At 38.1% G+C, this 14,268-nt stretch overlaps 1 long non-coding RNA gene across 6 annotated transcripts in view; it reads left to right on the top strand.

Moving 5' to 3' along the window:
* LOC310879868 overlaps positions 1 to 14,268 on the top strand; it is a 41,167-nt gene that overhangs the window by 4,147 nt on the left and 22,752 nt on the right. For 5 of the 6 annotated variants that reach the window (XR_014571192.1, XR_014571193.1, XR_014571194.1 and 2 more), the window contains exons 3-4: positions 4,154 to 4,333; positions 9,781 to 9,887. This is a non-coding gene — a long non-coding RNA (uncharacterized lncRNA). Of the gene's footprint in view, positions 1 to 4,153; positions 4,334 to 9,780; positions 9,888 to 10,209; positions 13,104 to 14,268 lie in introns of those variants that run through there. The other variant, XR_014571197.1, reaches the window with a different exon arrangement.

Genomic DNA, 14,268 nt, shown 5'->3' with positions numbered 1-14,268 from the left:
CTTTGTTTTGAGGGGTACTTTAGTTCTTCAAATGTTGTTCCACATAGGATAATACTGAGTGGCAAAGTTGTGTTTTTATTGACTTTCAATTTTTAAGGGTGTGTTTAGAATAAGGGTAATGCATTTAACAACCTTAGATTTATGGCCAAGATACTGCACCATAACAACAATGGCTCATAGGAAAACCAAACTATTGTTAATGAAGCGGGGAATCTGGGACTGAAAGCAGAAGTAGATTCTTAACTTTTGGGTACAGAAGTTTCATATTCTTGCTCTTGGTAGACCAGCCTGCTGCGAGGTGGTGAGGCTGTTGTTCCCATCTGGCTGATGGTTCCCTGTGGGTAGCTATGTCCTCATCTCCCTCCCCAGTTGGCAGCTGCCACTGAGCAGCGTAGCCCAAAGGTATTAAGAGCAGCTGTGGTGGGTGCAGAGCACCACAGGACAGGCAGCGGTGCAGTTTCAGCTGTGTTCATATGGCTGACAGCACCCTGAGCACTGGCACCTGATCACTTGCTTGAGCTCGTGTGCGCGTAGTCTGCCTTGTGCTAGGCACAGGAGTAGGAAGTTTGTTAGCTTTTGAAATGGTGAGCCGTATACCCTGGGGGTTTGCCGGGGTATGCTATATTGCTTACCGTTTCCCAACTACATTTTTGGGAACTTTTTTATTCAGCTTCAGATTCTATTTGTAGCAGCTGCTTTGAGGGTTGTTTGCATTCAGCCATCTGCTTGTCCTGTACTCCTAATGTTTGAAGCTACTTTTGCAAAACGGATTCATTCTAAGCATAGGTTCTGTCTATTAAAAGCAAAAGCAAACAAAATAACCAAAACCATACAAGTCTGGTTATTGTTCATTGTCTCTTGCGTTGCTCTTTCCCTTACCTGCTTCCAAAAGAGCATGTTCTGGAAGAACGTGATGATTGCTCTGTAAAGTGAACTTTCATTGCTCTTCTCTATCAGTTTGCAGTTATAGTAGAGAAGTGGGAGATAATCTCTTCTGAGGCTTTTGGTTGAACATTTTTTCTTATAAAGATATAATGTTCCTAGACGGAATATGGAAACTGGATAGATTCTTTGCCTTTAATTATTTGTGCTCAGTTAAGTTATCAAGCCTTTTTTTAAAAAAAAAAAAAAAAAGACCAACAAAAACCACCACCACCACATTCACATTTGCTTGTGTTAAGACATGCATTAGATCATCTCCACCATCTTCTGTATGTGACTTGTCCTAGAACATGGGATCTTTGGGAAGTCCAACAATTAGTACAAACAGAGCACAGCATATCCCAGCTCTATTTTGGAGAATCCTCATAACTACTGCAATGTAAACATGAAAAGACGAAAAAACAGAAAGACATCTTTTTTTTTTTTTTTTTTTTTACACAAGGCTGTGCCTGTGGACAACATCTCGTGGTACAGGCTGAAGTAAGCCAGTATGTATGATTTGGGGTCTTACAGCAAGTTAAGAAAGCAGCTTTTCAGTCAGGTCAAGCATAGACACTGATTCAAAAAACATCCTTAATTTAGAGCATACAAATGGTGTGCAAGTGCCACATCTTATTTTGGGAAGCAAATAGAGGGAAACATTAACAGTCACTTGAGATCCTTCAGGTTGCTGATGCTTAATGAAGGTGCTTTCTCTTGTAAACTGTTCAGTACCTCTTTACTCAAGGGAAAATAAATGAAGCAAAAACTTTGGAAAGATACTGTGTAAGCAGAATTCTTGGTTTAAATGTCCCCTTGGGGTTGCGTTCTTTTGCAATGATTGATGTCAGTGTACTGTTCTTTAGGCTTTTGTTAAACAACTTCAGGAGGAACAGAGTGAACTACCTTATAGTGTATCATCAGGCAGTCAATAGTTTGGGTAAACATGACCTTTTCACTTCTCCTTAGAGTTTATTAATTAATAAACCTATATTAATTGTAGTACTCATTTGGGAGTATAAAATAAGGTGTAATAAACAGGGAAGGAAAATGTTTTGTCCCTTGAAGTCTATCAAGTTCCAGGCTCTGCTCTTCAGAGGCTGAATTCCAGGGCACTGACTGTCTCTTATGGGTGCCTGGCTGCTGAGTTCTCATTAAGTTTGAGAGCAAAGCGTGAATGTTCTTCAGCTGGTCTTGATGGTGCTTTTGAGCTTTTGTAGTGATTTGAATTGCCAGCTTCTGTGGTGTACAAGCTTGATTCTAGATACCTAATTTTTTGAAATGCTTATATTATTCCATGTTATGATTTGTTTCAGGAGCAAACAGGGCTTTTTTTTTTTCCCCCCCTTCCTTTTTTAAAACGTGCATTCTATATCTATTCTGGAATCATCCTGCCGTTTTTGAGGATTTTGTAATTTTAGTTGCCCATTTCCTTAAATGATTTTTTTCTTTCCGTAAGTGGTTAAACTTAACTTTTTCTTTCCGTAAGTGCTCAACTTAAAATTCAAAATCTAGCTGTATGGAAAACAGCATAATCAAACTACCTGGAAATTATTATTTTCTAACTTTTTGGGTTTCATAGCTTATACTTAAATAAGTTTGAAGAAAAGTGCTCAAGGTTTTCACCCCTTCTATCTCAGATTAGGCTATGATTATGAGTAAATTTCATGTGATTAGTTTGATATTCACGCAGTTTAGAAAAATGTTGAAATGGGATTAAATGGTGTGGTCCTTTAAGAACATTTGTGGCTATAGTGACTCTTGTAGGAAGGTAACAATGAGGCTTTTTTAATGAACTACTAGGGAGTTACTTAAAAGAATATATGAGAGATGCACAGCTTGACAGGAATATTATTGTACTGAGTACAAAACTAACTTGCATTTGACCTGATTTTAACAGGTTGGCCTTCCATTTGCAACTTGAACTCTAACCTGTGATGAAAAGTATTTTTCTTGTGACTTTACATCTTTACATGGGTTTTCTCAAATCAAACTGTCATTCAAAATTTAACTTTAAATGAAAGAATAGCCGTAGGAAATTAAATACCTGTTCAATTTTTGACTATTACATTCTGTAACACTATGGACAAATAACTATCAATTACTGCTCTTCATTGTCCAATCTACAGGATAGAAATAAAAATACATAATGTAAAAAATTGGCATATAATATAAAGCTTTATTTTGCCCATTCTTCATCTTGTCTGTTTACCAAAGCATTTTAGTTTACTTATGGTCTGAAGTACAATAATGGTTTTCAAAATAGGATACTTTATTTTCAAGATCAAAAGGACTGTACTAAGATATGTACTCCCCCTAGCAGCTTAACTGGGTAGTCCACAGATGCCTGATGTATGGAGTGTATCGGAGCAGTCTCCCTTGCCAAAATATTTTCTCTTGAAGTACAGCTAATAACTATTCTGCTTGTTTTAAGTCTTCCAATTTTAACAAAGTCTTTGGATTTTGTAAGCTAACATCGTTGAAAGTTATCCTCTAAAGAAAGGGTAAAGCATTTAAAATCCTGAGTTAAAACATTGTGCCAGGCTTATGTGCCTTTTACCCTTCGAGGAAGGCACAAAATAGATTTCAAAAACATCATTTTATTAGCCTGGTCTATATGTAATGAAAGGATGCTTTATTTCCTCATACTCCTCCTAGAGTACTTATGTTAAAAGGTATCCAGAGGAGATAACTGGAGATGCTAGGAGTAGAAGAACACGCAGAATAGTGGAGAAAGAAGCAACTAGGTGGTTATGCAAAATCAAAGTTGGAGTTACTATGAGTTTGTGTGAGTTGCAGGGACCAGGTTCTGTAATTGGTGCTGTTACCACGTCTTATCTTCAGCAAGACGAACTGGGCAAATGCTTTCTTTTCTTAGTCTCTTTCTGCCTCCCCTTGGAGTAAGATTTGAGTCCCAGCATCATACTGGAACCAAGTTGGGGAGAGAATGGGACAAAAATAATCCTCTGTGGGTTGGAATAGATGAATGGTCTGTTCCCAAGAGTTTAATTCTCAGAACTCTGCAACCAACTTTAACCATGTTTCTTGTGCCTTCTTGCATGTCTGTAACAAATTCCCTCAGAGAAAAAAGGGAAAGAGGAGGGGGAACAAGACCCATGCTTCAAAGAACTATTTTTATCATATTTTTGGCAGTATTGAATGACAAAATAGTGATGTTCTAATATGGTTTTGCAGTCTGCTGTTGCTTAATTGATTTTTCACTTGGTTGCAGATGATGACTGCAGCAGGGATGATTGTAAAGAGAAGCTATACCTGCGGTTTTACCAACAGATGCAGAAAGAATATGATGGAGAGAGACCTGACTGTGTCATTGTTGCCATCAGCAAGGAGCAAAAGTAGTTTCTATTACAATCTTTCAGCTAATTCTCTTACAGAAACGATAGCTACATAGGTAAGTGTTACCCAATTTAGAAAGGTGTAACCTTGCAAATTATGTAGATAATACTTGAAGAGCATGCTTATTTAATGTTTCTGAATCTCCTAAATATTTCTAGTTGGTAATAAAATTTCTTACGCCTCTCATGGGCTTTCGAGTATGACAACAATGAAGAACAGGAATAGGTTCTTAAACAAAAACCGAACACATTCAGTGTCTTATTGGATTAAAATCAGACTTAGAACAACAACAACAAAATAATTATTAAGAATTAAAGAGGCCACCTTGAAACTTTTTTAAGATTTTCTTCAGGGGAATATGCTAGAGGCATAGACGATCAGGTACAATACTGTGGTTTTATGGTGGAAGTAATAAACAAGTGAGTTTTCACACAAGCATTCCAAGAAGTTAAAAATGATGCATTTATATTTTTGAAAAGTCAAAAGCAGCCCTTTCATTTGTAATCATTCTTCAAGGTTCTATCAAAACTAAGTTTAGCTTGGTTTAGAGATGTTGCTTAAAGTAGTCCCCATTCAGAACTGCACTTTAAATTTCTTTCAACCCATTAAAATTTTAAGCACTGATTCACTGCACTTAGTAACAAAATTTGACCTAGTTAAAATGAGACAGCTTTGAAACAGTTCACTGAATTAATTTCTAATAATTCATAATACATGGAGTGATTAAACATCTGTCCTGGTTTCCTTCTTCCTAAATGGCATGACATGCGTGCAACATGATATAGTCAGTATGTCAGATAGAGTAAGTAATGGTAGGAAGTTGCATAGAAATTAATTGAAATTTCTTTCTTGCATTGATTCTATGTAAATTAATCAAAATAAAATCCAATTTATTTTTTTTGTCTGTTTTAGAACTCTATTGTAGATTTAAATTTTGCATCATTTTTAGAATCAAGATCACAGTAGTAAAAACGCGTTTTCTCTTAACTGCCCTGTTCTACAGTTAGGGAAAAATATTCTGAGTTTAAGAAAAATCTGTGATAATACTATTTCTATTTCAAGTTTAGGCATTTGTGAAAGTCTGTATGGAATTGGGAATCTATCTTAAATTCAACTGTAGATCATGAATGGCCAGTAATGTTTTGGCAGTGGGAAGGAGAAAATACAACTTTTCATGTATATTTCCAATGACGTTCATATACCCGTGCAGCTACGGGTGGGTTATGTCAGTGCTGAACTGGAGGTTTAAAAAAATCTCAGTTTTATTACACACAGACTTAACAGCTATATTTTTCTATCTTTTTGCAAATGTGTGAAGTAGATGAAAACATAAGCTTGATAAAACCAGCATGCTCTCTTCTCTGCAGTAAATCATAATATGCCTGTGGAAAATGCACTGGCTATCGTAGTTAAAGCATTTGGGAATATATTTGCTGAGCGTGAGCAACAGGAGTATACCAAGATCTCACATAAGGCAGCTGATCTGGTGGATGGCTATCTAGCACAGAAGCTGTGTGACAGTTAGCGTGCCTCTGGGCATTAGATGTTTTTCTGTTAATTGAGGAAAGATACTTGAATCTTTCTTGGAGGAGTTGAGCTCAGTAAGTGACTATGCAAAAAACAGGAAAGGTATGATTGAAAGTATTCACTTTTTTTCCCCTGAAATACCACTTCAAGCTTCTTTTAAATCTGATATAAAGAAAGCCTGGGTACATTCCATGTCAGTAATCTGTAAATAAAGGAAAGCAGTAAAGATCAAAAGCGTATGTATAAAATGCCAGTGTGTGGGCATGTACATATTCATGGGCATGTACATCCTGAAGTAGGATGTATATGTTTCTTCACATATCTGGAAACACTATAAGGACATACACAGACACCCTCGCTGGCAATTGCTCTTTCACAGGGCATGGTTGCAAGTATTTGATCATCTGCTACTGCTGTCGTGTTTAACACTGTATGCACATAAATGCATTTAAGCTAGTGATGTCCAGCAGTCTGTTAAGCAACTCTTGATTTAAGAGTTCAGGAATTTAATAGTGTGTATATTTTATTGACAAAGTTTAAAATCTAGCAGAACATGTCTAAAAGATAAAAATGAAACCAGCTACATCACCCATAAATTAGAGACATAAAATATCTGTGCTATTTTTATCTTAGGAGCTATTCTATGGAAACATCTTGGATCCCCTTGTGACAAGGGAATAGTGAGATTCTTACAAGTTTCTACTTGTGCTATTAATGTATTTTGAAGAATTTCTTTCCTCTTCATTTAAACTAGGCTGTGTTGAACAAACTGATCCTTCAGCTGAAGTTGATGACACGATCATCAACTTAAACAAACTGCCATCTCTTCCACTGCCAAGCAGGAAAGCTCTCTTAGGCCGGTCACCCCTTCCTCAGGTTAAACCTGCACTACTGGGCAATAGGCCGTTAGGGGGTGGTCTTCCAACACCATTTCAAAGTATTTTGTTCTGTTTTCACATCTGACTTCATTGCTTGCCACAGTATGTTTGCTCGTAAAAGTAGAACAATACATAGTAGATATTATGTGAATTACATCAAGTAGGTAGGTGGGACTTGAAAAAATCTGAACTTGCAAATATTTAGCAGTGATCAAATAACAGTTGAAAGACTGGAACTCAGCAACAGTATTTTCAGAGCAAACTTTATGTGAAAGGATAGGAGAGTAGGGGAGTATACTGTTCTTCATCTAAAAATGAATTCGTTCCAACGTTATAAAAGCATAGGAATATAAAGCCTATCTTTTATGTCCTTAGTCTGAAATCAGATTCAACTACTGTCCTTGCATCTGTTTGAAGTTGGTATGGGTTGAGGTGAACACCTGGCTATTTTAGAAAGGCTTTTTTTCTTCCCCCGTTGTGAACTTTCCCGTTCACAAAGCTTTCTTTTTTAGTTACCAAGTTGGTTGCAATTCTTTTGAGTTATTGAAGCTCATTGAAAACCAAAAGGGTGGCAGAAACAGTGAGGGCGGTTCAGGTTTTAAACATGAATATTCCTAGATGCATAGGATTAGGGTACGGTGCTTCGTCAATTAAATACTGCTTTCATGATTGAAACAAATAGGCAAATCAGTTTTAAAAAAGTGTGAAATCTGCTTAATTGGACTATTTTCTTTTATCAAATGGTAGTGTGGAAAGAACCTGCATGTACACTCTTGACAGCTGTTGGTGTTAGTGCTGAGTCTGGTTCCTTGGCATGAACACTAGGCACAAACTGAACTGAGACTCGTGACCTACATTATGGTCATGGATTAAAACCTTGCTTAGAACAAGCCTTAGATGTCATCTAAAATGTTTGTCACGAACCATCAGTCAGAAATAGAATCTGGCTTTAACTTTCCATGACAATTGTATTTAATTTGTCAGTTTGTGTTTTAACTTGTGTGTGCAAGGTTAACATCAGTATCGGGGCAAGACTCGCTTTGTAGTAGCTCATGCTAAGTTTAGTAACGCTGGAGGCCAGTGAGCTCTGTGTTGTTAAATACATCCAGGAAGGCTTTGTTGCAGCTCAGTGGTTGTACGTCTTTTAAAGTAGGACACTATGAATGATAACAGCTACCGCATTCGTCACTTGGTGTGTGGTGAAGCTGCTTCATCTGCCATGCTGCTTTCTGTACGCTTCAGGCAGGTAGTGGGCCTTGCTTAAGCTCAGTGTTTTCATGTACTCGTAGGTAAGAGCACTTTTTTAAAAGAACAAAACCCAGTTTCCAAATGGGACCCTCAGATGTGGAGGGTAAACCTCCACCTCTTTTAGCACCTGCTAAGGGGTTTGAGCCTCTGGGATATTCTCCACATCCACCTGCAGAATGGGCTCTGCTTGGAGAAACCCAGCCTTGTGCTGACACCACCTCTGTGGCTATTTGTGCTGATAACCATGCATCACGTCTAGCTCAAACCTTCCTGATGCTGACAGCTGTACATCCAGTCTGGTGAAAGAACTTAACTTCAATAAAACTGAAAGCAATGGCCTGCCTTCTTTAAGCCACTCTCAGCTCAAAGGATACTGTTTCTGTATTGAATGTTTTAGAAAGCAGTTTGTAATTATTTCAAGTTCAGTGGATTTCTTTGGCTTTTTTCTTAATAACCAGGATGTTTACCTCAGATGTCTGTGTAGCTGTTACTATTAGAATATATAAAAACACACTGGTGCTATTCTCTGGTCATGAAATGGAAATGGATGTTTTTACAGCTTATTAGGCATGTGGTGCAATGGAGCTACCTGAGTGTGCGGTAGCTGTGAGCTGACAGAAACTGAAAGGGGTTCTCAGAAGAGCAGAAGATCATTAGAGGAATTGTTTTTTCTCTTTTTCTTCAAAGCTCTTCCTCTTGGTATGGGTTGAGTCTTTCAAGAGTATGGCTTGACTGCTGATCAACTGGCGTTGTGTCAGCAGAGTCTTGAGAAAAGGTTAATAATCATGGGAATGTGCAGTAGGAACTTTACTCCTCCCTGCAGTGCCTCACAGGAAGGATGTCATGTTGGGTTGTCAGAGACCTACAGGAGCGAGTAGGGGGTAGAGTAGATAAGTCTGTTCCAATAGGTAAGGTCTAATAGCTTGGAGGCCTTCTAAGACTGTAGGTGTCATTTGTTTGCAATCAAACTCTTAGGGCATTGCTGAAAGGACCCTTAGAGGCCTAGCTGAAAATAAGGTACTGCTTGGTGTTTTCAGTAAGCGTGATGGGATGGAATAGAGAGCATATTTAGTCCTGACACTGTCAGTTTGTGAGAACAGAATTAAAACAAACAAAAAACCTTGTTGAACATCTGAACTAAGGAATTGTAAAATATCAATAGCAATTTCATATACCCAGAAGGGTGAACATGCGCAATATATTTACATATAAGATGACATGTGAATGAACTGATGTAATGCTGAAAAAAAAAAGAGCATCTCGTTTCCAGCTTGGTACATAACAGTTTGAGAGGAGTGTAGCCGGCTCGGTGCCTTTCTCCACAGCATTTTTTTTTTTAACTGCCCTATGAGGAATAGTTGAAGAAGCTAATTTTACTCAAACCCAGGAAAGAGAAAAGGGAATAGAAAAATGATAGTAAAAGTTAATTACGTAAAAGTTTCTAAAGAAAACAACTTTCTTCTGTGTCCATTGTAGGTATAATAATAAATAAATGGTTTAATTTGTAATAAAGATTTAGGTTAGGATTAGACAATATCAGCTGGAGGAGAGTATTATCTTTGCAGTGGGCCCTCACCTTACTCGTGTATGCAGAATACTTAAAAGAATATTGGGCTGCGTTTTACATCGAAATGAGCAGTTTGATGTTAGATTACGTATTTGGGGACTTGGAACAATCAAAAGTTTATAGCAAGTCATTAGTTTTGATACTACAGTAAAATGGAAATGTCAATTAGCCTTTCACTGATTGAAGAGAGAGTTGGTTTTCAGATAAAAATAGATGTGGGGAAGGTGACCAGATAAATAAACCACAAACTGTCTTACAGTATTTGTTTTTACTTTTTCACAGGTATTCACATTAAACCAGTGCAGCACCAACAGGAAGCTAAACTGAAGTCTTTACTTAACTAAGAAGGTACCACTGACACAACTGGCCGTAGTGGAAGTCCTGTTACTGTGAGTACATTCAGCTTCTGTTGCACTCCATCCCATGACAATTTCTGAAAATTTAAGAAGGCTTTTTCATTAAAACCATTGTTCATGAGTGTCAGTGTCGTAGCTACATAATTTTAAAGTAGAAGCTGTTAAACAGTCACAAAAATAAGGTTGCCTACCTTACGTAGTTGTCATCAGTTTCATTTTGTGGTTGAACTTCATCTGACTTATTCAAGTTCAGATGTGCAGGTCCAGTCAGATGTTGTTTTCAGGATATAGTAGAGCATGGATGGAATTTCTTTGAATGTGTGAGGTTGATTTTTTTTTTTTTGTATTTTCTTAGAGAGAGATGAAGATGAAAAGACTGACTTTAGCCTCAACTAAAATTGCTGGTGTTGTTCTCACATAACTAACGGCTTTGAAAAAGTTTTAAATTCATGTCTTTAATTTGCTTGAAAATGATTTGTTGTATTTTCATTTCTTTTTACTTCCATTGTATCTTGAAGTTGTAACAGTGGAAAAAAAATAAGGAAAATATTGAAATAACTGTAGTTAAAAAAGCCATTTAGTTATGAGGTATCACCTTAATATGTAGTTACCTACAGGCCAGTCAAATACCAGGTTTGAAAAATATTTAATAGCCATTCTACTGAAACATCAAGTATACTTGGATTTAATACATGAAAAATAAACAGCAGCTACTCTCCAAAAGTTTTTAATATCAAGGTTAAATTATTGACTACAGCTTGCACGTAAGGAAGCAATGCCAGAAACAGTCACCTTGAAGCACTATATGGATGTTTCTAACTTCTAAAAGAGAAAATTTACTTGCATAGAGAAAATCGTACATTCGGTAACCAAAAATAACTTCTGTAATTGCACTAAATACATCACAGATGTTACTTGCAACCATAATAACTTTTCTTGGTAGTTCTCAAGGTAACAAATTTCTGCTTATAGTGAAGAACTGAGTAATGTGTGTGCTTATCAGTATATCAGAGTAATGACTTTTTTTGTCTTTGCAAAACAGGATAATGCTTTTTCCACTGTGTTTTCTGTAGCACTTCACCATCCAAAAGGTTACACGGTGACTTCAGTGTTATGTTTTTCAGATGGTGCTTGCTTGATTTGCTCTATCATAATGTATGCTGACAGATGAGTTTTCATTATTGAATTTGCTCATTATATGAATTAAATCAATTCATAAATTTAATTTTGCTGAGAAACAATACCAATATAGATTTTAATTGAGCAAAATTTCCCTGCAGTGCAAGCTGTGGAAAATAGCCCTCTGCTTGAGAACAAAGTGGTGTCTCTCTGCAAGGCCTGCCAGCTTATTTTTGTCTTGCAGCTTTTTTCGCTCATTGAATGGGTTAGCTAAAACCATCAGGAACTAGCTGTCAGCCCAAGAGTGTGTAAGCCTATAACTTATTCTTTGTCAAGGCTCCCTCTAATATTGGTTTTTAAATATGTAAATATGACTTCTGTGGCAGTGTGATAGTCCAATGGCAGTGTCCTCTTTGGGTAGCTAGCTAACCTCAGAATTATTATAGCCCACCTACCCAGGCGTTTATTTAGCTGTTGGTAGTACATCGTCTGAGGACTGTGAGCACTTACAAATTACCCTGCCGGTGTCCATACGAGTAGGAGAGTGCAGGAGGCTTTCCCATGGGGACCTGGGAGCTTGTTTCAGAGCCTGGAATTGAACTAATTCTCCTGAGCCCCATAGTAGGTCCTTAATCACAAAATCATTCCCCACTTGCCTCAAAGGGATTAAATGTAATAACTTGTATCATTTAAGTTTTTTCTTTTCCTTTTTTTTTTTTTTTTTAACACTTGAGGTTGAGGTTTTGAGGTTAGCTTTGCTAAAGAGTTCTCTGTCATAGTGTAAAATCTCTCCTGGCAGGCAGGGACTGAGATGCTGAGTGCTGCTTTGTTGTGCCTGGAGTTGATCAGGACTGGCCTTCCCTGGCCCCACAATGTGAGCCCCTGCCGTGGGTGGAGGGCTGGTACTTGGGCACAAAAACCCTGATCCCTCTGTGCAAGGAGAGGCTAACCTAAACGTTCTCAGAGAACAGAGGGTGAAAGTGGTGCATACTTGTGTTCTGTAAGGAACGGAGAGGAGAGTAAAATAAAGTGAAAAACGGTGTAACATGTCTGTTTTAGGAGTCATTCTGAGCCTCTGAGTTGAAGCACGATAACAAAATTTAAGGAACCTAATCAAAGCAAAACCAGTTTTCATCTGCATTTGGAGATAAGAGGGACATTTCTTTGGAGGCTGGCTTTTCAAGAGAATTAGGTTTAAGTTATTTGCTTTACTGATGTGAAATTAGAGGGAGGGGAACAAGTTCTAAACTCTGCATGCCTGTGCACAGAAGAAATTGTATTTGAAATTTGAAAATAGGAGAACACACACACAAAACCCAAACATTACCTGACTCTCTCCCCACCCCAAAAAAAACATGACAAAAAAAGTGCCCCTGCCTTTTGTAGGAATTGTCAGCTAAAGTGTGTGAACTTTGAACTTCTTTTCCTAAGGAGATTTCTGAGCAACTTAGAGTAGCTCAGATCTTTCATTGGTCTGCTATTTGCAAACTCTCAAAAGGGCTCTCAAACTTTATTATAGACAAAAATGCTTGTTTGACTTGTAAATGGGATGCTTGGGTAAGTAATGTATGTTCATTCATAAATCAGGTAATCAGCTTAAACAGGCTAAAAAGCAAATTGTCCTTAACATTCACAGTACTGTATGTGTGTGAGAGAGGGAGAGCAGAAATGGGAGGTATTTAATCAACAGTGTGTGTACAGATAGTGCAAATGATGTTAGGCCATTCATTTGTGGAAAGTGAAGAAAAGAGCTCAAATTCCCATTTACCTTCTTTCACAACCTTTTAAAATCACCTGTGGGTTCCTGAAGATTCCCATATTCTCAAAAAAAACCCACAAACAATGACAACAAAGAAACCCTACAAGTTGTGCAGCTCTGATGCAGCTACCTTACTTAAGCCACCTGGGGGGAGAAGTTTGAAAGTTTACCAGTTGTCTCCTATTCTTTAAAACTTCACATTAAACATGAAGATGAGAGTAAACACAAGCTGTGGCCTGTATCAGAGGCCCGCAGAAGATATGTTGTGGACACCTAATAGTTCTTAGCACATCATTTGTTCGATCTTTCGTTCAATCTTTTCATACTTCCAGAATACGCTGTTTTATTTTCTGAGCTGCTTCGTTTTGTAATAGTCACTTGAGACCTGTGTCATGTTTTACAAAGAAGAAAACATATCAGATGAGATTTTAACCAGAAATCCGCTCTAGTGATCAAGTGAAAAAAAGGAAAGATAACTTTCATGTGTAGTTAAGGCTGACACATGGCCCAGGGTGCGTGAATTATTGAATGCGTTTCGTATTGCCAGTACTGCAGTTGATTTAGCTGTCCTTGGGGCACCTGTGGTGATAGATTTTAAATGCATTGTATTTTTCATCCTATACTTCTGCATCTTTAGCTGGATTTACTTTTCTGACAGAAAGCTTGGGTTTGAAGTACTTCTCAGACAAACACTGGTGCTGCTCTGACCTACCTTAAAACTTGAGGTTTTGGGGTGAAAAAGAAAAAAAATTGATGATGTTGATCTTCAGGTGATTCTGTATAGGGGTTCCTGTGGTCCGGTGAAGTTTGGGTAATCAAGGCAAGAGAAAGTGACTTCCTAATTTAAAATATGTACTTTGGGGCCCATAACTTTTTTGCAGTGTACCACCATCGTGCCCTGTAGGCTGTGTATCAGCCTGTTCCATCCATCGTGCCACCTGCTGAGCTTTGCAGAGGAGGGAAAAGGAGTGCTGGGGAGAGGGAAGTTCCTGTGCCCCTGTGGTGGCAGCTGTGCTGCATCTCACTAGTTAGAGAGCTGCTGTGGGAGGGGAAAAAACAGTTCTCACTTGCAGCCATTCAGCAAGAATTTGGGGATTAAACACGAATAATGGAGGGCAATGAAGAGCTAAAGCTGCTCTCCCACCTGAGTACATCAAGGTGCTGCGGGAGGGGAGAGCTCAGTGGCTGCTGCAGCCCAACAGAGGTGGGAGAAGAAATGGTGCCCTCACTTTGCCTTTTATTTCCATGGGCAAAACAGCAAACAGAAGCATCATTGTATTGCTTTACATCTGCTTTACTTCGTTTGGTAGCAACTTCTTACGCAGTTCAGTGCAAAGCAGCTATGGAATAGTTTAGTCACGTCTGCTCAGGCCTTCTGTCTGACTTGTGGAGGGAAGAGTGCTAGACTGTGTAATTTGTGTAATGTAATTAGATGTGCTGAAGCAAGACAAATACGATACAAATGGCATGAATGAAAGTAGAAATTCTTGGACATGTATCTGCTGCCTCTTGTGAGCCATGCTGAAATTGCAACGG

Source organism: Anser anser, assembly GCF_964211835.1.
Source record: "Anser anser genome assembly, chromosome: 11".
In the NCBI taxonomy this organism is placed as follows: Eukaryota; Metazoa; Chordata; class Aves; order Anseriformes; family Anatidae; genus Anser; species Anser anser.
The sequence above is the reverse complement of the archived record's forward strand: the minus strand, read 5'-3'. Positions and strand labels throughout refer to the sequence as shown.